This window comes from Gadus morhua, chromosome 7 (assembly GCF_902167405.1).
Source record: "Gadus morhua chromosome 7, gadMor3.0, whole genome shotgun sequence".
Lineage (NCBI taxonomy): Eukaryota > Metazoa > Chordata > Actinopteri > Gadiformes > Gadidae > Gadus > Gadus morhua.
In genome coordinates, this window is record NC_044054.1 from 20,063,662 (window position 1) to 20,086,826 (window position 23,165).

The following is a 23,165-nucleotide window of genomic DNA, read 5'->3' on the forward strand; positions in this document are numbered from 1 at the left end:
AACAATCGTTTCTTGTTGTTGCTCCTGGAGCTCGCCGTCCCACAGCCTTAGTTTATTTGAAAGATGTTTTTATTCAAATATACAACGTTAGAGCACTTTTATTAGACTCCAAGGCAGACACGTGTCATTCGTTATAAGGTAGTGCCGCGTTGTTGATGATGATTGCTTTGTTTTGCCTTTTTCTTTGGTTGTTTAGAGCTTCTTGCAAACGTATAACCTATAGACACACAAACAACACACAAACACAGGCAGCCATGGCAACCCCTGATCTCTTAAGATTTTACGAGGCGAACGCTGCAGCATAGACACACATGAGCTGGAGAGGCAGCCAATGGGATAAGCACCTTTTCTAACAATGAGATGACACACACACACACGCACGCACGCACGCACGCACGCACGCACGCACACACACACACACACACACACACACACACACACACACACACACACACACACACACACACACACACACACACACACACACACACACAGAAGAAGCAAACTGGATAAAGAACCGGAAAACATTTGTTTCTAGGCCAGTGGCTATTTCTATCATTTTCACAAATATCAGACTCATCCACGAAGGCAAGTGTCGTTGAATGTCCCAGCTGCTAGGAGGGAGCGATTCCTCTTAATGCGGCCGAGATAATGGCAAATGAATAATCATAACACACCAATGGCAGACGGGGGGATGTCATCGATCTGTCTGGACCCAGCCCCTCTCCGCCTGCTGCATCAGCCACTCTCCCCCTATTGATACGCTCTTGCCCCTTGACCCCTGGGACAGATCAATGCCATTGATTGGAGAAGGGCAGGGACAAGGGCAAGAACTGCTGACTGGCCCGACAGCCAGTGTGACAAGACATGATCGTCATTAATGTCCCGCTGGCTGGCTGGTGGGCTGGCTTGCCGGAGAGGCGCTGTGCATCGCATATTCTCTACCCCCCCACCCCCTCCCCCTCCCTCCGCCAGCCCCCTCCTTCACTCACACACTTTCCACTCTTTTCCTATAGCTCTGCCTTCTTGCTCCAGTCCTCCATTCTCCATCCTGCGTTTTCCACGCTGTCTGCGACGTGGCCATTGTTTGACTACCTGACTGTTGCATGAGGCCCATCGTCTGTGCCACAGATATGGATCAGACCACCGAGCTATTTCGGGCTCTTTGTGTAAAAAAAAAACACCCAATAAAACAAGTCATTGCGTCATGGCAAATGGCAGCACCCATGTGCCATTCGACTCGAATCAACTGCAACCCTTCCGGTTCACATTTTGGTTTATATTAAAACAAATTCATTTTTTTCGTTTAGTGTAGAATACATTGTAGTTGGGTAGTGGTCTGTGCTGCCATTGGGCTGCATTGTCTTTGCTGTGGGATGGGGGAAATAACTCGGCGTCATCCGTGTCTTACCGACGCAAAACAAAGACGGAGTGTGGTTACGGTGTAGACTGTTGTTATCTGTTAATGCAGTTTGTCACATAAAAATGGATGTCATTGCATTACGTGGCTTAATTACACTCGCGAGCAACCTATTTTTAGTCTAGACCGACGAAGTGAGCGATTAGGAGATGGGAGCAATATATTTGTGTGTGTGTGTGTGCGTGTCTCTGTCTCTAGGTGTGTGTGTGTGTGCGTGTGCGTGTGTGCGTGCGTGTGTGCGTGCGTACCGAGGCGAAGGGCGGGGGAGAGGCGGCAGCTCCAGACGCTGCAGTGACATGGCTGTAATAGAGCTGATTGATCACTCCCCAACACACTCTCACACACACACACACACACACGCGCGCAGAAAATAGCACACCCCCAAAGCCCCTGCGGTCGCCACCGCCATCATCAGGCCAAAGACTTACCCTCCCCCACTAGACTTCAACCTGGTCACGGTATTGACATTGGCCGGAACATTCGTTTTCACCTCGGCAACGAAAACGCTTCTGTTGTTCTGCCGTCGATGCCGCAGCCGTCGCCATGTCCTCACTTCCTCGTCCCTCCCGTGGACCGCGGACCTCGAGGAAGCATGGGGCGAAATGACATTTAGGAAATTCATCCCCTCTTTCTTCCCTTTTTTCCCCTGCACTGCGACAGAGCTCCCCCAAACCTGCTGTTTTTTCCATTTGAATTAAAAGGGCATAATCAATCAATGATAACATTTGCAGCGCTCTCTCCCTGCCCCCCTCCGCTGTCAGACGGGGTCACAACCCTAATCTATCGCTGGGTGTTGGGGGGGGGGGGGGGGGGGGGGGGGGGGGCGATTAGGCGCACAGATTAGACCAAGCCGTCTCATAAGGAGAAGCAAACAAACACGAGGGCACGGAAACCCAACGGTTCGCCACGAGCGCTCCCTCCTCTCGCTCTCCTCCCCAGACAGGACGTACAGCAAACATCTATCAAGCTTTAGAGTGCGACAAATATACAAGGCTGCGGAAAAAAAAGCCAGATAGTCGGATAGCAGACGAGGAAATGACGTTATATGACATTTAACACAATGGCCGGCAATGGACGACGATTTTTTGGTTAGTCCTATAGTAGATCGGTCAAAGCTTTCTCCTGATTAGAGATGCATTATAAACACCCCACTCAGCCCTGATAACCCTCCCCCCTCTCCGTACACACACACACACACACACACATACACATACACATACACATACACACACACACACACACACACACACACATACAGACCCATACATTCACACACCTAAAAAGGTACAACAACACTCATTCCCACTTGCATTTAATTTGCCCATGTTATACTAAACTCGTTGCAGTGCGACAAAGGACCTATCCATCTTCAGCTTCTATATGTGTGTACGTTTGCGTATGAATATAGAACATTTTGCGAAGTACGTTATTTGATCTCCCCCCAAACGAAAATTTAAATGAAACAATGCCCTGCAGACCTGAAAATTGTTTCGTCTGTGTGTTTATTGTCTCGGAAGGGAGGCGTCCGAATGTGACGGCGCTGTCTGTCGCCCAGCACGCCGTTGTGTAGCATGGTCAAAATGTTTTGACAGTAACTGTTTGTGCTCATGCTTGACGTGGCCCTGCGTCGCAGTCTGCTGGCACATCCTGTCGGAATAAATTAATAAATCGGCCCATGTGCCGTTTGTGTCCACGGAGGTGGCCCGATTTCCGATTTCTTAATTTCTCTATTTATTATTATACATTATTCATTCAATCCTTGTTTTTGTTTGTTTTTCTCCCGCTCGGCGGCATTGTTGAAGTATCAGAGAGTGCGTCATTTGTTTGGCTGTTTGTTTGTTGTCGCCTGTCTTCCTGTTTGTCATCTGTGCCATTGGCTGCCAGCAGTGTTTTCTGTCTGTTCAGGCTGTGCCCTGTTTGTGTGTTGTCTCAGATGACTGTGTTTGTTTCCTGCCTCCAATATTGTGTCAGAGACTATGTCTGTCTACAGTCGCACATGACTCTCTGTGCGTTTGTGCGTGCGCATGTCTGTCTGTCTGTGTGTATGTGACTGTCACTTTGTGTCTGTCTATCTGTGTGTGTGTGTGTGTGTGCGTGTGCGTGTGCGTGTGTGTGTGTGTGTGTGTGTGTGTGTGTGTGTGTGTGTGTGTGTGTGTGTGTGTGTGTGTGTGTCTGGCTATGGGTACGCGTCGGATTCATGTTGCGTTGTGCTGTTGCACAACGGCGGCGAAGCGCTAGAGCGCATCTTCCTCGGCAGCCAACCAGTTAGCTGCAGCGTGTCTGAGCGCCGATGGAAAAAAAAACACAGAGAGAAAGGGAGGGGGGGGGAGAGAGAGAGAGAGAGAGCGAGAGGGAGAAGGAATTGATCAGCGCTGGGAGGAACGTGTGTGCCGGCAGGCGCTGGATGGAGGGTGTGAGAGGAAGAAAAGGAGAGAGATAGGTAGGTAGAGGCGAAGAGAGAGAGAGAGAGAGAGGGAGCACGAGGGTCTTTCGCTGCAGACTCCTGCTGCAGTATCTCACATTGGGGCGAGCCGGGAGTACCAGACAGCCAGCCAGACAGGTGGAGAGACCTGGTGAGATGGAGCATCCAGGCGCCTCCACCCTAAACGCTGCTGTTGGGGTTGGGTTGGCGGGGGTGGGGGAGAGACAGCTGAGGCTGGAGAGGCGGCAGCTTTTGGGACGGCGGGACAGGGGGCAGGTGGGAGGGGGGTGGTTGGTTAGGGTAGAGGTCATGGCGCGCGTGTGTGTGTGTGTGTGTGTGTGTGTGTGTGTGTGTGTGTGTGTGTGTGTGTGTGTGTGTGTGTGTGTGTGTGTGTGTGTGTGTGTGTGTGTGTGTGTGTGTGTGTGTGCGAGGGACTTTGTTTGTGTGTGTCTGCAGGGTGCCAGCGGTGGTGATGGTGAAAAGGCTTTTCTTGCATCATCTCTTCCAATTTCATTCTGGTTATACGCGCATGTGCATCCGTGTGTGTGTACAGTGTGTGTGTGTGTGTGTGTGTGTGTGTCTGGCTAGGGGGGAGGAGGTAATAGATGGCCGTGCGGCGACGCGGCTAGTGTCTCCACGTCTGGAGCCGAGGGGGGAGGGAGGGAGTGATGCGGTTGGGGGGGAGGGCTCGCGTGTGTGTGGTGGTGGTGGGGGGGGGTTGGTGTCCCACCTCACTAACCTGCGCCGTCTGGCTGCTTCTCCCAGCCCCGGCGCGGCGCGTTTATTCTGTCTCTCGCCTTCGCTCTTCAGAGTGTTGTTTTCTTTCCTTCTTCCTTCCTTCATTTTTTCCCGCTGCCACCATCGCTTCTATCTCCTCCTTCCGCGTCCTCGTCGGCACAAAGATGGATGACAAAGAGACGTCGGTCGGTGCAGACTAGAGGCGCGCCACGCCGCGTGCGCGTCACGCAGGACTCCACGGGGGAGCGTTTTTTTCCGGAAGCCTCCACTTTGCCTGGCATTCCCCAGAGAGAGAGAGAGAGAGAGAGAGAGAGAGAGAGAGAGAGTGTGAGCGGCATAGAGAGAGAGGGAGGAAGCAAGGCAGAAATGTATATGTCATTTTTGTTGTCTGAGGGGGAGGAGTTGTGTGTGTTAAGGTGGGGGGGCAGACTGGTTAGCATATAGGGGTGGTTTTGTTTATTTAGAGAGGGGGGGGGGGGGGGGGGGGGGGCAGCAGGGGTGGGTAGGCCGGGGTACCTGATGGACTGAGGTGACATGGGAGTATTTTTTTACAATGTCACAGAGTTTGCAATCTTGTGACGGGGCAGTTTTGCGATCGCCCCCCCCCCATGTGAGTTGGGTGTTCCTCTCGGATTCCGACGCGTGTTGGGAGCCCAGGCGTGTGTTTGTGTGGCTGTACGTGACGCTCGTCCATGTATGACAGACGCCGGATGTCTGTGACAGTGACAACTTATTGTTGGGGCCGGGCCCCAGTTTGGTGGCTACATGACAGGTTCTGGTGGTGTGTGTGTGTCTGTCTGTCTGGTTGGAGTCGGGGGGGGGGGGGGGGGGAGTTGGGGTTGGCGGGTTCAGTCTGGACAGTAAAAAAAAAAAAAAGAGAGAGAGAGAGTGAGCGGGGGAGAAAGGGGGGAGCCACCAGCAGTTCTGGAGAAAGCTTTGTGCAAACCGTTTGCTGGAGACCAGTCCTGCGCTTTTCCTGCCGCTGCTCTTCCTTTAAAAAAGGAAAAGATTCAGATCCACACTTTTTAATGTGGATTTTTCTTTAATTATCACACTCTTCCTCCGTCTCCTCGCTTTCCGCCCTGCTGACCGATTCCGACGTTGATGACTTTCAATGATTGATAAAAATCGCGCCGGAGCGATTTTTTGTGTCGGCATCCGCACCCAGAGCCAGTGGACCCGGGGCGGCCCGGCCCGACCCGGGGGCCGGTGGCGGGGTGTCTGGCTCTCCGCCGGGCCAACCCTGGCATCGGCACGGACAGAGACAGAGGGTCCCGCCAACGCGGGGGTGGGGGGGGGGGGGGGGGGGGCTCGGGCAGACCTGAGAGGGAGACAGGGGGGGGGGGAGAGAAAAGGAGGAAAAGGGTAATCTAGACTGATGATCAGCCAATGCTCTGAGCACAAAGAGAGCATGCGTGGCTGCGGGGCTGATGGGGAGATGGCGATGGTGGAGGTGCAGGGGGGGAGGTGGTGGTGGTGGTGGTTGAGGCGTGTGGGGGTGCCGGCGGCGGCACCGGGGGGCTGGGGGGGGGGGGGGTGGGCTGTGAGGTCCTTTGCCGGCACAAAGGCTAGTTAGCAGAGAGCAGGCAGCGTCGGATCCCCTGTCTGCTTCTGCTCCTCTCTGGCTGCCGATACCGCCGACCGGTGCTGCACCATGGGCTGATTCAGGTCTCACTCTCTGTCTGCCTCTTTGTCTCTCAGTCTGTCGTCGGCCGCCGCCGCTGTCCTAGCCAACGCTGTCTGTCTCCCTTTTCTGTTCATTAAGTGTCGGTTTGTACCGTAAATGCCGCAATTGTTTGTGTCGGTCTGTCCATCTTTCAGTCTCCGTCTACCTGTCTCTTGTCTGTCTGTCTCTGTCCGTCTCGCTTGTCTGTCTGTCTTGTCTCTTTTGTGCATACAGGACGCTGAAGCAGCTTGAAGGAAGATATTAGTCAATCTGCAGACAACCTGGACGCGCACCGCCTTTCTTTGTTCTGTCAGGGGACAGATGTTTTACATTTTTTTATTTTTTCATGAATGAATTGATTTGGTAATTTTAGCCTGGCACTGCCTTGAGCAGGGATGGAGGGGCATCTGTGTGTGCATCTGTGTGTGTGTATGTGTTTGTGCGAGCGTGTCTGTGTGTGCATGCATGTGCACATCTTAGACAGAGTGTGATGAGGTAGACTTGAGGACATGCCCAAGAAGAAGAGAGAGAGGGGCGGGCCACTGCCGGTGCCTGTCATTGGCCTCCTGCATCCCAGTGGAACGCCATTGGTGCTTCACCTGCTCCCTGAGACCCTAACTTGTGAGCTCTCTTGGTAAAATATCACGGGTTAGGCTCTTGGGACGCGGGCGGAGGGCACAATCGACCTTCAACCGACACCGCCAGCGGGGTGGAGTCACGGCGACGCCTGCCTGATGACCTGCTGCTAAATGATGACTTGAGATCTGTTTAAGATGGTTTATACAGTTTGGGAAGGGGAAAGTGGAAAAATTGTTAAGGATAATGAAGACGGGGGAATGCGGAATTGTTCCATTTTCTTTCCGTGTTCCCGGGGAGCCGCGGCCATAACGATAAAGAGTTAAAGTCGAATCACAGACATGTTTGTAATGAAAGCGTTGCCTTTGGTTCTGCCAGACAGAACCACAGAGAACGCCATTCACCGCCGTCAAACTCGAGCGTTGACTATCACGCTACACCATTAGGCATTCGCATCGCAGCACCGATACCAGACTAGACTGCGGTCACACACAGTGCGTAGGTCTTTGTTAATAAAGATTCCAATGCGACACACGCAATCACTCCAATTTTTTTCTTTTCTGTTGTTTACCGACATGGAGACCAGGAGGACCGCTTCAGGGCGCACCTCCCCCTAACCGTCTGTTGATTAAACTTCTGTCAACATCGGCAGAGCACAGACGCATGCCAATATATTTGATTAGCCGTTAACAAATCGGTGCGTCCAAATTCGATCACTCTCGCTCCAGTCGCCCGGCCCCAGACGGATGTGTCTGCTGTCGCTGTCTTACGCAGCGTGGTGACTCTGGGTTCTGGTGAACTCATTCACTGAATGACTCCGGCTTACCTATGTCATCCCCTTTGTTTCCAATCACAGACAGACAGACATTCGGCCACACACACACACACACACACACACACATGTGCGTGCAGGAATACCGGAATGTCATGATAGCAAAACCGTGGCCGTCATCCGTGTAACGTTGATTATGTAACGATACGATAGAAATTGTCTCCCTGGGTAGACGTTGATAAAGCAGACTTTATTATCACACTTAGAGTGTGCAAATATTTTTCAACTCACTACAATTTATTTCTTAAATCTAGATCTGATGCTGTCAGTAATAAATAAATAAAATCCAGCAGTACAACATATCAAAAGAGGCAATGTAAATAATTGAAATACAGTATATCAAAAATATAGTGATAAATATGTTATATGTTTGTGTGTTTCTGTACTGCAAATATCAGTAGTCCAAAATTAGAAGCCGAAACACTAAAGCAATATGTTAATTATTGAAGTGTCACAGCCCATAATTTGGGCAGCATAAAACCCATTGAAAAATATCACAGATTGTAGCGACCGTATACATTGTCATAGTGTCACAACAACAAGCTCCCAAATTTGGGCTTGCAATTTTCAACTCCAAGTGACACAAATAGATAATGTGATTCAGCCAGGCTGCACGTCGAACAACAAAAAAAGAGGAAACGACAATGAATTAGTCTCACACGAATCTGTCTGTGACAAAGGCTGCTAAAGAAAGCCTGCTCACCGTGGAAGTGTGTGTGTGTGTGTGTGTGGTGTGTGGTGTGTGGTGTGTGGTGTGTGTGTGTGTTGTGTGAAAGGTGTGACTTAATTTGCAGCCATCGCGGCTTGACCTGCTTTTTAAACTTTTACGTTCCCAAGGCAGCGTGGCTTTCTGAAAACCTAATTTCTGCCAAATTACCCATATTAGAGATGCAGTTCAAAACAATTGATTTTCCTCTCCAATGTCCCCCCTCCCCACACTCCCATCCCTCCCCTGTCTCTCTCCCTTTCTCGCTCTTTCTCTCCCTAATTACGTTGCCTCTGTGGTGAACAATGCCGATGCCAACTAATCAGTGTGAGCCTGTGCCACAGACCACCCCCCACCCCACCCTCAAACCTTACACACACAGACACACACCCACACACACACACAAACACACACACACACACACACAAAGACCACCACCCCCAGCAACAGCTGAAGGAGCACTGTGCCCCATGAATACCAAATAGCTGGGCATGGTGCGACAAGTGCTGAGCAGTCAGACACAGTGCAGCAAGACGAGGTAGAGGAAGAGAGAGAGAGAAGAACGAGTGGAATGAATGGAAGGGAGGGAAAGAGGGAGGAAAAAGAGAAATAACAGAAGAGAGGGAGAGAAATAAATAAAGAAGGGGACACTGAGAGGAGTGGGGAGAGAAAGAAAGGTAGAGTTGCAGAGAGTGAAAGAAATGGGGGGGGGGGGGGGGGGGGGGGGGGGGGGGGGGGGAAGGAGTGAGACAACGAGATGGAGAGCGAGAGCGTAGAGCGTAAGCGAGAGGAAGCCCACAAAACAGCCAGACAGTTTTATTAGACTCTGTCTGACACGCAGCGTAGACCGGCAGCAGGCGCGCCCACCGCTGATGAGATCCTCACTGCTCCCCTAACAGTAACAAAGCAGCCCGCTGCATCCAATCTGCCCGCCATCCAATAAACCTCCTCCTAAAATAAATAAATAACCAGGAATAAAAGCAGGGCTTAGGGCTACACGGCGCCCCACTCACACAGAGAATACCAACTTTCCTCAAAGTCAAACCTTTTGCTGTGTGTGTGTGTGTGTGTGTGTGTGTGTGGGGGGGGCGGGGGTCCTGTGTGTGGGTGGGTTGGTTGGTGTGCGTGTGTGTGTGCGTGTTTGTGTGTGTGTTTTGGTCTGTGTGTGGTTGTGTGTGTGTTGGAATCTATTTTTTTAGGTTTGTAGTAGCTAAATGTGATGAGATATGCAGTGTGTTACAGAACCTGATCATAAACATTACCAAGAAATGGCGATATTTGAGGATGGGTAGTTACGTTTTAACGCAGTCTTTTGCAAATAATTATTATAATCAATCCAAGCTGTTGAAGGTGTAAGTTACTATTAAATTAATATTGCAATGCAGATACCCATTTTAAAGATTCCCATTTTGACATTTTAGGTGTGTGAGCTCACACATTAGGCTGCATTAAATTACCCAAATAATGTTTTTGCATTGCAGTGGTGACAAGGAATCCATCTTGTGACTGTTCAACTGAATCACAGGAAATCCCATACATAAATTGCAAAAAGTTGGCTTAATAAAATAATTATAATTATATACCGAAACCAAAATGTAATTATCTTTTGATTGAATATATACTCATGTCATATTTGAATTTGTTATAGTGCATTGAAGGATCTAATAATAGTGGCTGGTTGATGAGTGGTTTGTAATTAAAGGCAAAGCAGAGGACAGGGGCAGGGCCATGTCTCATGTCGCTTTATTTATCTCTGTAGACAGCCAGCCTTAATCTGTTTGGTTAATTGTTTCATTTGATTCCAGGACATGCTATTCAAACAAGTGACCAAAGTGATATCCTAAACAAGGTGTAATTTAGTATGTAATAGTTTATTCAAATAAACATTACGTGCCGCCTTCCCGGTTTCAATCTGCTCACGGCTAATTGAACTACCACCATGCTTTGCTTACAGAGAAAATTACTTCGGCACGTTTTAAACAACACACGCCGTAAAATTTCAATGTAGCCGTGTCTCGCACCGTTCCAAATTACAGCAGTAGGCGGTGGGTCACAACATCACAGGTTTGCGTGGAGGAGTGTGGCCATGGGGCATCAACAGTGGCTCAGCAGAACGCAGCCAAATGAGCCACAATATTTAATTCAACTAAGTGCTCCTTTACGCAGCTCTCCTCAATGTGTGTGTGTGTGTGTGTGTGTGTGTGTGTTTGGGCCTTCTTGTGTTAGTCTCGGCTAATTCCTTCGTAGAATAGATGTGATTGAAGCTCTGAATGAGCCCAGATAAAGCCACGGCCCCGGCTTTGATTCTAGATTAAAAGCCAGTGCAGCGGCATACCTGCGTGTGTGTCTGTGTGTGTGGATGTGTCTGTCGTCCTTGGCGTATGTGTGTGTGGGGGGTGTGTGCGTACGTGCGTGCGGATCGCTCCCCATTGTTTGGATGTGTGCTCATGTATCAAATGCCGGGCTGTCACGTCGCCGTGAGATAAAAGTAATGGTGGACAGATTCACATTTACACGCCACACTACAATTTGGCTGGAGCTGACATGTAAATCCTGCTGAATTCAAAGACTTCTGCAAGGTGTTTCTGTGTTAGCGTGCGTAAGTGTGTGCATTGTGCGTGCGTTTTTCCACGTTAGTGCGTTTGTGTGTGTGTGTTTGTGTCCAAGTGTCTGCATCTGCATGTGTTAATGCGGGATAGTGCCTGGATTAATATGTGTGGTTGCAGGTACGTGTGTTTGTGCCATAGTGTGTTTTTATGTGTGTTTATTAGCTCATATGTGTGTGTTAGGGGGGGGGGGGGGGGGGGAGGTATGCAGCTGACAGGGGAGCCCGGCGCGGCGAGGGGATTCTGCGGGGAGGGCGGGTAGGTGATCGGGGCGTCTGTGTTTCCAGACACTGCGGCAGGAGGCTAGACAGTCACCTAAACACACATAGACACACACACACACACACACACACACACACACACACACACACACACACACACACGCACACACATCATGTGTAGATGACATTGCACACAAGTGCGTATTTCTCTCTGCCACACTCAGACACACTTACACACACACACAAACAGACACGCACACACACACACACACACACACACACACACACACACACACAGACGCCAAGCCCCACTTGCACAATCGACACCCAATGTCGCCCCTACCCGAAAGCAAATGCAATTGTCTTTTTTTTCTTTTTCATCTAATCAAGGGTATAAATTGTAGCCCCACTTTTAATGTAATATTCTCCGAGCACCAGGGAAAAGTTTGCCTGTTATTATTCTCAGGGTGACACAGATGAGGGTTAGACTCCATTAAGGATCTGCAGAGGATTGCTTCGGGGCAAACAGTGAGTCAAAAGGACAGCCCAGTCGCCCAGAGTCCTTCCTCCATGTTTTATTGCAGGTTTGTAGACCTGCTGTCGAAATGTGCTACTAATTTGCTACTCGCATGATGGTGATGGTTACGGTGATGATGATGGTGATGATGATGATGATGATGATGATGATGATGATGATGATGATGATGATGATGATGAGGTAAAGGATGACCAAGGCGCAAAGCATTGATAAAAGAGAAGGTTTTCACTGGCCAAGCCGCTGCGTCACATGGGCACGTGTGTGTGCACGTGCACTGCGTCCATTGGTGGTCTATGGTGACCTGGATGGGCGTGTCTTCCCTGTTACAACCTTCGGCCTGTCCCCTCCCCTAGTACGTCTGCCCTTACTCCTCCCCTCAGATCTGTGAATCAAGGCGTTGCCAGGGAAACGGGGTATCTGGCGAGCAGCCTGATGGAGTTATTGAACTGTAACTGGCTGGGATAATTATGCTTTGGGTTGCAGGTTATCTCTCTCTTGCTGTCTCTCTCTCTCGCTCTCTCTCTCTCTTGCTGCCTATCTCTCTCACTCGCTGTCTCGCTCCCTTGCTGAATGTCCCTCTCTCTCTCTCTCTCTTGCGGTCTCTCTCTCGCTCTCTTGCTGCCCATCTCTCTCACTTTCTGTCTCTCCCTTGCCGAATGTCTCTCTCTCTCTCTCGCTGTCTCTTTCAATTTCTCTCTCTCTCTCTCTCTCTCTCTCTCTCTCTCTCTCTCTCTCTCTCTCTCTCTCTCTCTCTCTCTCTCTCTCTCTCTCTCTCTCTCTCTCAGCTGGCCAGGGTTTGAATGTGACCTACGACTGGCCTAGATGTGTCGCCTCGGGCGGAGTGTTTAGCCCCTAGCAACCGGAGACAGTTTGGCAGTTGTAATCTTGACAGAGACGTCCAGTCATAGAGCCGGCATGGGCAGCGCCAGATTCGCTTCTCCTCCGCGCTACGCCGTCGTCCTACCGTTCACGTGCTCGTCCCTCCACCAAGCCAGGCCTACGAGGGAAAGGGACCCTTCTCCGGCAATGTTTTCCTTGTGACCCGGCTGCAGCAGTTCAGCTAGAAGAATGAAATACAGTTGACAAGGTTGCCTACGGTGAGACGTATGAGCCCCCTGACATTGGTGTACCCCCCCGCCCTGCGTGACGACATAATGACATGATATTAGTCGTATGAAACTATTTAATTGGATTTATTCTTAACCCGTCACTTAAATCACGCCGTCCAATTTCGTTTTCCTTTCATTTTAGCATTAGCCCTCCCCCGTAGCGTTAGCTTCCTCTGTAGCGCTGTTCCTTATCGTCACAGCGGTTGCTAATTGAGTTGGACTGGAACCTCGCTTTTTCACAGACGGTCTGGAATATCATGTTTTTAATATTAAGCGTAAACGGTGGCTTTATGTGTGTGTGTGTGTGTGTGTGTGTGCTTTAGATATTACACACTAGCGAACAAAACACTTATCTCTCCCCCCTGACGCACACGAGCATGCAAGTGTGTTCATGTCTGCGTAGCGACGCTCCGTGGGCCTCCCCCTGGAAGAGGTCACGGCGACAGGAAATTCCTAGCATGTTTAGCTTCACATCGTTCACGTCCTTGACAGGTGGAACCAGGGCCCATGTTTACTCTGCCGTGTTGAGTTGGGTGCTGATGTTCCATGATGAGGGGAGGGGGGAGGGGGGTGTGTGTGACCACCGTGATCTCGAGACACGCGCTGCCGTACTTGACTCGCTTGTCGTAAACGGCCAAGTGTGTGTCTGCCCGTGTTATGACGCGACTCTTCTGCCTCTTTTGGTTTCTCTAGGAAGCAGAGCAGTGGTCGAGTGTCTCTCTCTCTCTCTGTGTGAGTGTCTCTCTCAGCCCACATGTGCAAGGGTAAGGGAAACTGCAACCTGCGTTTCAGACACACACACGTACACACACGAACACACGCTCAACTCTCTGAACATTTACTACACGTTGTTAAAAAAAAGTGTAACTTCGTAACGGTCTCCCTGTGTGATCTATTTATTTTAAGTGTCGAGGTTAGCATTTCAGTGTCCAACTGTCAACCCCCCTGACGCCCCTCCCCCTCTCTCCCTCCCTCTGTCTCTCCCCTCCCTCCCCCTCCCTCTGCCTCTCGCCTCCCTCTGTCACTCCCCTCCCTGCCCCTGTCCACCTCCCAAACCTCAAGCGCTCCGCCGCAGTTGTGTGCAGTCAATAAAAGTGTCAGACAGGAGGGGAACAGACGAAGGGCTGGATAATTAGAGCACAGCTTCTCCTGGAAGACTGCTCCATGCCTCTGCCCAGGTGCTCTCAGGGAGAGAGAGAGAGAGAGAGAGAGAGAGAGAGAGAGAGAGAGAGAGAGAGAGAGAGAGAGAGAGAGAGAGAGAGAGAGAGAGGGGGGGGGGGGGGGGAGAGAGAGAGAGAGAGAGAGAGAGAGAGAGAGGAAGAGGGCGAGGGCCTGGGCATCCTGTTTAACTCTACCTGTCCCACTGCAGTCACTTAAAACAGTGATGAATGTTTCCCTGACCCAAAACCGATCCCCAATACTCTCTCTCGCTGTCCCTCTGTGTCTGTGTGTCTCTCTCTCTCTCTCTCTCTCTCTCTCTCTCTCTCTCTCTCTCTCTCTCTCTCTCTCTCTTCTCTCTCTCTCTCTCTCTCTCTCTCTCTCTCTCTCTCTCTCTCACGTCCACCCTTCTCTTTGTACTTCCTCTTCCTGCGTCCTGGCCCTAACCCACTTCCTCCATCTTCAATCCTGCATTATTCCACACAGAGGGAAAGAAGGAACAAGGAAGTCACAAGCGAGCCCTGCTGGGAGGCGGGTCCTCAGGCTATGCGGGAGCGACACCGCAACCCCCCCCCCCCCCCCCCCCCCCAGCCCCCCACCCCCTCCCTGCCTCTATCATCATCAGCATCGTCATCATCAGTATGCAGGGCCGGTCGGCCAGGTTACTGCTGGAGTCCGCAGTAACAGCTCGTCCGGAGAGCCATAAAGCAGGTAAAGAAAATACATCAAGCCCCATGCAGCGAGCCCTCCAGGGGAGAGGAACCCTCTGACCCTCCCCACCACTCACTCACACAGTGCTCATACCCTCACCAATACACATGGAGATAGATGGTGTTTATGCATGGTTGGTTTATGTTCTACTATAGCCATAGTTTAATTTATCATCTATTTATTATTACGTACTGGTTCTTTTCGTAACTTTTTTTAGGATTGTTTATATTATGAGGGTTTCATTGAGTGTGTTTTCTTAATGTGTTGTATGTATTAAAACTTAATAAAATCGTTTTGATATGGTGGAAATACTTGTGCGTTTTTCTGCCCGATCGGTTATCTTGTGGAATTTTTTGGTGTGTTTATATCTATGAACATTGTGGTGTTTTAGAATCATAATAGCAACCACTGTGTATATTACATGAATGTTTTTTCAATTAAACTTTATCATTATCCGGGGTGTTTATTACTATTGATAATCACAGCTGTTTTACCAAGCAAAAGGATTATTTATTTTTAAATATTTCTGTTATCCTGCTTAGAGTTTCACTGCTCTGTTTTGCTCCAAGGTTCTCTTGCCAAAGGCGCACAGGGTTGAATTATAACTCAAATAACACAATAACACAAAAGAGTGTGCTTGTGTGAAATGAGTAAAGGAGCTGTATCCAGTCTAATAGGCTGAGAGATTATGTGCGTCAAGAGCACTGGTTTGGTTCCCTCTATTTGTGTGTCTGTGCATATGTGTGTTTGTGAGCGCACTTCTGAGTGTGCCTGTGGATGTGTGTGTCCGTGGATGCTTCTCTGTGTTGAATGTGCACGTTTCTGTGTCTCTGCGTATGGGTTTCTGACCTCGCTGCTGTGTGTACTCATGTATGCTTAGAGGTGTGTGTGCGTTCGCTCTTCTGTAGGTTTATGTGCACCCTTTTGTGTGTGCGTGTGTATGCTTGTGGTTGTGTGTTTGTGCATGCTTCTGTGTGTTTAGGTGCACGTTTCTGTGTGCGCATGGCTATGTGTGTTTGTGAGCTCCCTTCTGTTTATGCGCGTCCATGCTAATGGTTGTGTTTTTGTGAATCATTCTGTGTGTTTATGCACGTTTCTGTTTCTGTGTGTGCGCAGGCGTTCATATGGGTGTTTGTGTGTGCGTGTGAGTGCTTATGCGTTTTCGGGTTTCGTCCGTGCCTCTGTGTGTTCATGTGCACGTTTCCATTGAATGTGTGTGTGTGTGCATGCATGCTACTCTGCGTTTGTGTCTGTCTGCGGGCTTGTATGCGTGTGTATGTGTGTGCATGCTTCTCTGCGTGTGTGTGTTTGTGTGTGTGTGTGTGTGTGTGTGTATGTGTGTGTGTGTGTGTGTGTGTGTGTGTGTGTGTGTGTGTGTGTGTGTGTGTGTGTGTGTGTGTGAAGCGTCTGTGTGTGTGGGTGAATGTGCGTGTGCAGAGCAGACAATGTTGTGTGGGAGCAGTGCGGGGGCCAGGCTGCAGATATCATCCATCTCCCTGTCACTGGCCCAAGGACTGCTGGGAAGGCGGCCGACAGCTCCCCGGCTCTGACGATGGTGGCTGCATCCTAATTCAACCCCCCCCTCCCCCCTCCCTTCCTCCCCCACAACCCTCCTCCCCCAGCAACAGAGCCCCATCTAAAAAACACAGCGCATCGCTCCGCCCTCGCCACCCAGTATGAGAAATCATTAACCCTGCCATCCTGGAACAAAGCACCGAGCTCCTGCTATGTGTGCCACCGGCTGCAAGTCATATCGTCGCCAATCATGCGCAGGGCGGGGGAGCCGGCGGTTCCACTTAGAAAACGTTTGCCGGCGTCTCCGTAAGGTACGGGAGCCCCCTGCTACTCTGACCGGCCGGACGCAGCGATGGAGGAGGGAGACGTCGGAAAAACTCGTCGGTTGTTTGCAAACACTGCAAACACGACTGCAGAGGAACGTGTGGGGGCGAGGGGGTTAAAGTGTTCACTGCACGTTCCATCCTTTCTCTGTAAAAATATTAGTTATATTTCAAGGCAGGCTCCTGTTTTTATACATGTACACAACCTTTGCATATATATATACATATTCTATATTTACTTTTTTGTATTATTCATACATATATATATATAAAAAATATATATATATGTATATATATTCTTTGTATATATCATATATATATATATATCACTGATAGGCTGTGTGGCCATGTAAGGACAATTTAAATGAGATTGCCACAAATCTGTTCAGTGAGAATGGGTGAGAAAATAAGCTTTCATAAGAGTAATGAAGTGTTCATGCAGTGAGCCTGTCTGTAATGACTTCCTTTTTGATAAAGCGCTGGAGAGGGTGACCAATGAAATGCATGTGGAACGCATTGTGTTTTGAATAAGCAAGAGATGTAACCATTATGTTTCCCTTTAATCCCTTTTGATACGGAACGGATCGAGCGTTTGTGTCGGCCATCTTGGCCTCATGGCCAACTTCAGCAAGCGTTATTTCACCGTAGAAGGAAGTGATATTATAAAAAGCTGAAAGAGATTGACAGTGTTAAATTAAAGATATTATTGACATCAGAGAACGTCCTCCAGCTAAATTGAACCACCTCGTAAAGATGCCTGCATTTTAGATTGAAAAAATGAACTGCGGGTTTGGATTAATAATACAAACATCACACATTTGCAAACCTCAAGCCGTACCATCATATCACATAGAGTCAATTCATTGAATAGTCACAGAATGCTTATTTTTACATGTTGACAAGCAGTTAAGCTGTTTTGGCTACCGATTAGAGGTGATGAACAGCATTCATTCACCACCGCATTATTATATTCTAATAATAATTTGTAATTCACATCTGTGACTTATTATCCTACAAAGCATTCACCCAAGCTATTTCTGCTCCTTACCAACAATCCTAATGCATGTGCAACCCATTAAAGAAGAAATTTGGCGGTATTTAATGTGTGCACGCATTAGACTGCCGTCACATGAAGTTCCCTCTGCGTCCTGCCTTAAGTTTGCTCGGCAGGGTGGTTCTCTGCATTATGGTGGCAGAGACGTTGCCTCTACAGTCGTTTTCCTCCTCTTGTTGAATCCACCGGGGTGGGACGCAGCACGATCCACAGTGGGGGGGACTGGGAGGTGCTCCTCATCTTAGGAGACCCCGCTCTATAATACCCTGACTGCTGCCGTGTGTGTGTGTGTGTGTGTGTGTGTGTGTGTGTGTGTGTGTGTGTGTGTGTGTGTGTGTGTGTGTGTGTGTGTGTGTGTGTGTGTGTGTGTGTGTGTGTGTGTGTGTGTGTGTGTGTGTGTGTCTTTGCATGTGGGAAAGAACTGGAGAGATTGTGAAAGCCCAAAATACCCAAAATAATGACTAGCAATATTATTTTCCCTCCCAGTGTTCAAGGCACTCCAACTAAGGGGCTATTTAAAAAAAAATGCTGAGGATAGCTTACACTAAGTGCACTGTCCTTGTTAAAGGTCTATCATGCTTCCCTGTGAAGGTGTGTATGCTGTTAATACACACAACATATTACTTTGAGCTCCCTTTCAATATCCTCTTTAAATACACTAAAGGGGTCAGTTTGTTGGCTGATGTGCTGTTTTGGTAGAAAATGAATGCATACTTTGGAAGTCCTCCTGGATCAAACAAATAGATCAAATGCCGAGATAACGCCACCTCTAGACAAACACTGGTTAGTGCAATAAATCTGAAGGGAATGAATGCCGATCCCGTTAGTGCTAATACTTTTGCTGGCATTACAGTGAAGCAATTAAAAATTAGGATTACCTTATTTTGGCTGCTTTCTTTCTCTCCTTTCTGTGTTTCCTGAACTAGCAATGCATTTGAGTGGAGGAAACGCTGTGTAGTTGAATATACGCTCCTCTACTCAGTTAGAATCTTTTTTCGTCAGTGCTATTTCTATGAATTATCTTTTAACACCACCCCATCAAAATATCTGAAGTGATTATATATATTTAAAAAATCGAGGTTACAGTTCCAGTCGGGAATTTCTACAAATAATTTGAGTAACCAAAGTTTAAAAACACATACTTTTGAAACCCTGAAATGCTTTTAATGAGCGAATTTTGATTGCCAAGCTACAAAACAGGCCTATATTTGACTCTTATGGAAGACATTCACAGTTTAAACTTTTCAAACTCACCACGGTTTACACCCAGCCAGCCGAGCAAGGATTTTTAAATCTGTCTGACATGCACTTGGAGCATCCTGAATTCATTGTCGGAGAATGAAAACATGAATATAGAATTCAGATGTCTCAAGCCTCTCACAAGCTCACCGGGGCCTGCACACAAGAATACAATAGCGGGGGAAAAAACATCAAGCTCGCTTATTATGAAAGACAGTCGGCTGGAGATCGTTCCTGGTGAGCATCGAGCAGCAGGGGAACTGGCTGCAGGATAGAATAAGAAGAAAAAGTGATTACTGTGGAAGATAGATCTTCAAAGTTAACTTCAAAGAAGATGTAAACTAGCCTACAAGGCATTGACGGTAGGTTATGTAGGCTAGGAATGGCCATTCGGGCCTGTTGAGGAAAAATCCAACAGATGTTCTTCTGTAATGTTTTACTACTCATAGTAGATCTTGTGTTTGAGGTGCATAAGGTGCAATGAGGTTATCCAAACCCTTTGACTACTTCATTGCCCTTATTTGGATTTCATTGCAGACCTATTGAGCGAGACAAGGTGTTCTAGCGCCATCTTGTGTTGTGCAAAGTAGTAGGCCTATGCTGTACGATCTAGTTCAAATGAATTGGATATTTATTAATTTAAAATCAAGGCAGGCACTTAGCAAATAGTTTATATAATGTAACAAAAAAAAATCGTATAATTATTATTATATTATAACGTATATTCCGTTTCACCCAATTCTCCCTGTCGACCACAACCCAAATCCAGTGTCTAAAGCAGGCCTATTCAACTAGCGGCCCGTGGGCCAAATGCGGCCCCTCTTAATTTTTTTATGGCCCGCGAGAGGTTGCATGCAAAAAAAATAAAAAATAAAGGAGAAACATAGTTGCATGCAAATCAGGTTTCTGTGTATAGCCGGTGATACTAGCCAGTATCATTAACCCACAATCAGGAACTGGCATCACTTATTCTGACAATGTTTGGCTCAACCGATACGTGTGAGTCTAGCTTTTCTCATATGAATGCCATAAGAACAAGGGCACGTTGCTCCATGACCTTTGAGAAGCTGCATGACTGTCTCAGGATGAGCCAAACTAGGCAAACAAGGCAGTGCAATCTTTCTCACTGACTCACTGGCTCAAAATGTCTCATATGTACAGTAGTTCTGTTTTGTGATGATTCAAACAACATTGTTTAATTCTAAATACGTGTCCAAAATATGTGAGAACAAAATCTTTTATAATGATACGATTAAAAAGTGAAGAAGGCAGGAATGCGTCTGACAAGTTATTCCATGTAGTAGTACTGTATATATTAAGTTAACACTACTTTAAGTACGATTTATTTGTAGCGATTCATTCACGTAGTTATACTCTGTTTGGCCCATGAACCCCCAGTGGTTTTCTTTTTCGGCCCACTTGTTAAGGAGGTTGAATAGCCCTGGTCTAAAGTATGCACAAATGTTCAAACAAGATGTTGATTGGGATAACGCAATTATTTTTAAACAGTAAAATAATCCCCTTGCAACTCGGTTGAAACGAACATACATCATCTGCAGCAGCAGTGTGCATACGTCACCGCACCGCTTTACACCATGCAATGCCAGCAGGTGGCAGGAGAGTACCATTTCTGTTGCCCTACCATCTTTCATAGTCTACGGCGCTTTATCCATGAGGAGGAGGCTCACTGACTTAAAATAGACCAGATTGTAATTTTGAAAGATTGCTTGAGATACCCCCCTTTGTTAGTCTGATTAGTTTAATATCCGGGAATACTTCAGTAGCTAGCCACCTTTTAACCCTTTTTTCTGGGTAGGCTATGATTATTAAAGTGTAGGCCTACATGACTGAATTACCACCCACAAAAAATGAATAGGCTACATCCAAACTAGTGCTTTGCTACTGTCTGTTGGCTAACCTCCCATTTAGTCATACCTTGCTTCCTGGGAAGTAATATGAATTGTTCTCCCCTTTCCCCTCCTCTCTAAGTCTTCGGGGAAAGAGTGTTAGAAAGAAAGGCTCACTCAAAAAGCATGTGGCTTTGTTTTCCTGAAAATATGCAACATAAAAAGTGTGACATCTGCAATCACTTGAATTGTCAGATTGAATCAACTCCAGACTATAATAAATTTGATTCAGAGCTTTAAGCCTGAGTTGTCCCTGATTCGACATCGAGTGGGTTTTTCTTTGGGTGTTGCAGTGTCCCCACAAATACATGCAGGCTACATCCTTTTTCACAGGTATAGACAGTGTGAGCGTGGTGGTACAGAAATTGGATGGTCCCTTGAGTGGACAACATTTCCCTTGCAGGAGAGCAAAAAGAAGATGTCCACACTACACATGATCCTGATTGAAATATAAACCATCTCTTGAGACCATTCACACCCATAATACCCCCATTAAACCCTGTGAGATATTGCAATGCACCAGCAAACACAGGGCCTTAGAATGGGATCTGCTCTCTCATTTTGCAGCCATTTCAATTAGCCACTATTACACAAAGGCAATCAGCGGGCTGGGACCCCATGCTTGTCAGCCGGAAAGCATTTTCAACAGGGCCTCTGTATGAAATGCATTTATATGCGGTTTAGTACGCATTCAATCTTCAATTAGCACACCTGAGTGGCAATGAATTAGGCCTTTATTAGTGTATAATTTAAAATTAAGATGCCGTTATTCTCGTGTATAAAGACAACAGCAATCAGTTGCGTATACAAATGTCCCTTTAACCAAGCAGCGATTTATGCAGGATGTATGCTTACCATCTGCTACAGAGAGCTATAATTAGATATTTGGCGTAATTGTATTCAGCCTCATGCATGTACCCCTTTGAAAATCAATGTACCGCTTTGACTGTTAAAAACAACAACAATGTGCTTGTCTGTCTCCATTTCTCCAGTTATACATCTAGTTCTCTAGTGATGTCTGGAGTACAAGTCATGGGCCTCATTCCCCTAGCGGCCATCATGGTTCAACCAAGATGGGACCAACATGGCCGCTAGGTGAATGGGGCTTATATGAACCAAATAATCAAAGAGTGATAGATGATGTAAATTCAGATAATAATGGGAATAGTAGCATTCTAGAGCATGGACTGCGTTTGAAATCAGTTTGTTATAGCGGGTCCCTGCAGGATGAGTGTATGTGCAGTTCTGAACAACATCCAGCTTCATTGCATAAGGTTATCTGCGTCAAGTCTAGCCGGGCCCTATCTCGATTCCTACTTGAAAGTCTCTCCTAAGTGGAGAACGCTCCCCGGCGTCTCCATCTTTCATCTATTCATCATGAAGCAGGTGTAGAAAACGACTCTTCTGTACACTTGTTTCCAAGGTGACAATGAGAAGGACAAGCTGGCCATTTGGTAACTACACACACACACACACACACACACACACACACACACACACACACACGCATGCACACACACGCAGGCACACGCTGCACACTGCACACACCACACACACACACACACGCACACACACACACACACACACACACACACACACACACACACACACACACACACACACACACACACACACACACACACACACACACACACAGGAAGCTGTCAAAAGACACACAGCTGCCTCAAAAGGAAGCTGGGTTGCCAAACAACAGACGATATAAAGGTGTGTATACGTGAGCTTATCTATTTTCTGTTCTTGTCAGACACTTCTCATAAAGATAATAGGCTGCCAGACGACCAGCAGCGTTGGAGGGTTGCCTGCTGCATCTTCCCACACAGGTCAAGCCAAACCATGTGTCCTTGGTAACAGCATGTGCTGCAGACAGTACTCCAGTAAGGGCATACAGAATGTGAAGAACTAAACCCTGGCTCTGCACCAGAACAACCATTAGCCAGAGGGCTCTCCACGAGGACGGCTCCGGAGGTAACATCGAGGTGAGGCCGCGCTGTAAATCCTCTCAACTTCAGAGAACCTTGGGAGTGGAAGCACTTGCTTGTATTTTGGTCCCGGCTGTTGCCGTTTTGTTATTCTGGCTCTTAGGAGTCATATTTATTTAACGGTAATGTTTGTTTGTCAGAAGAAAGGTTAGCACGCGGTCATCACAGCTCAAGACAAACCGTTTGAGCACAATGTGAAGGGGGCTCGCTCCGGGGGCGGATTATCCCTTTGCATGATCCCTATCTTGATTTGTTGGTGTTTAGTGTCACGCAGAGCCTGCAGTCGCTGTTGAGGAATTGAGTCCTGAGGCGCGTGCGTTTGCATGCTTGTGTGTGTGTGTGTGTGTGTGTGTGTGTGTGTGTGTGTGTGTGTGTGTGTGTGTGTGTGTGTGTAATAGGATGATAGGAAAGCTTGATCACTTTA

At 47.9% G+C, this 23,165-nt stretch overlaps 1 long non-coding RNA gene across 1 annotated transcript in view; it reads left to right on the forward strand.

Moving 5' to 3' along the window:
- Nucleotides 1-15,012, forward strand: part of LOC115547586 (uncharacterized) — a 44,840-nt gene extending 29,828 nt beyond the window's left edge. Inside the window, exons 3-4 of the long non-coding RNA XR_003977392.1 lie at nt 13,528-13,598; nt 14,479-15,012. This is a non-coding gene — a long non-coding RNA (uncharacterized LOC115547586). The remainder of the gene's footprint in view (nt 1-13,527; nt 13,599-14,478) is intronic.
- The last annotated feature ends 8,153 nt before the right edge of the window (nt 15,013-23,165 follow it).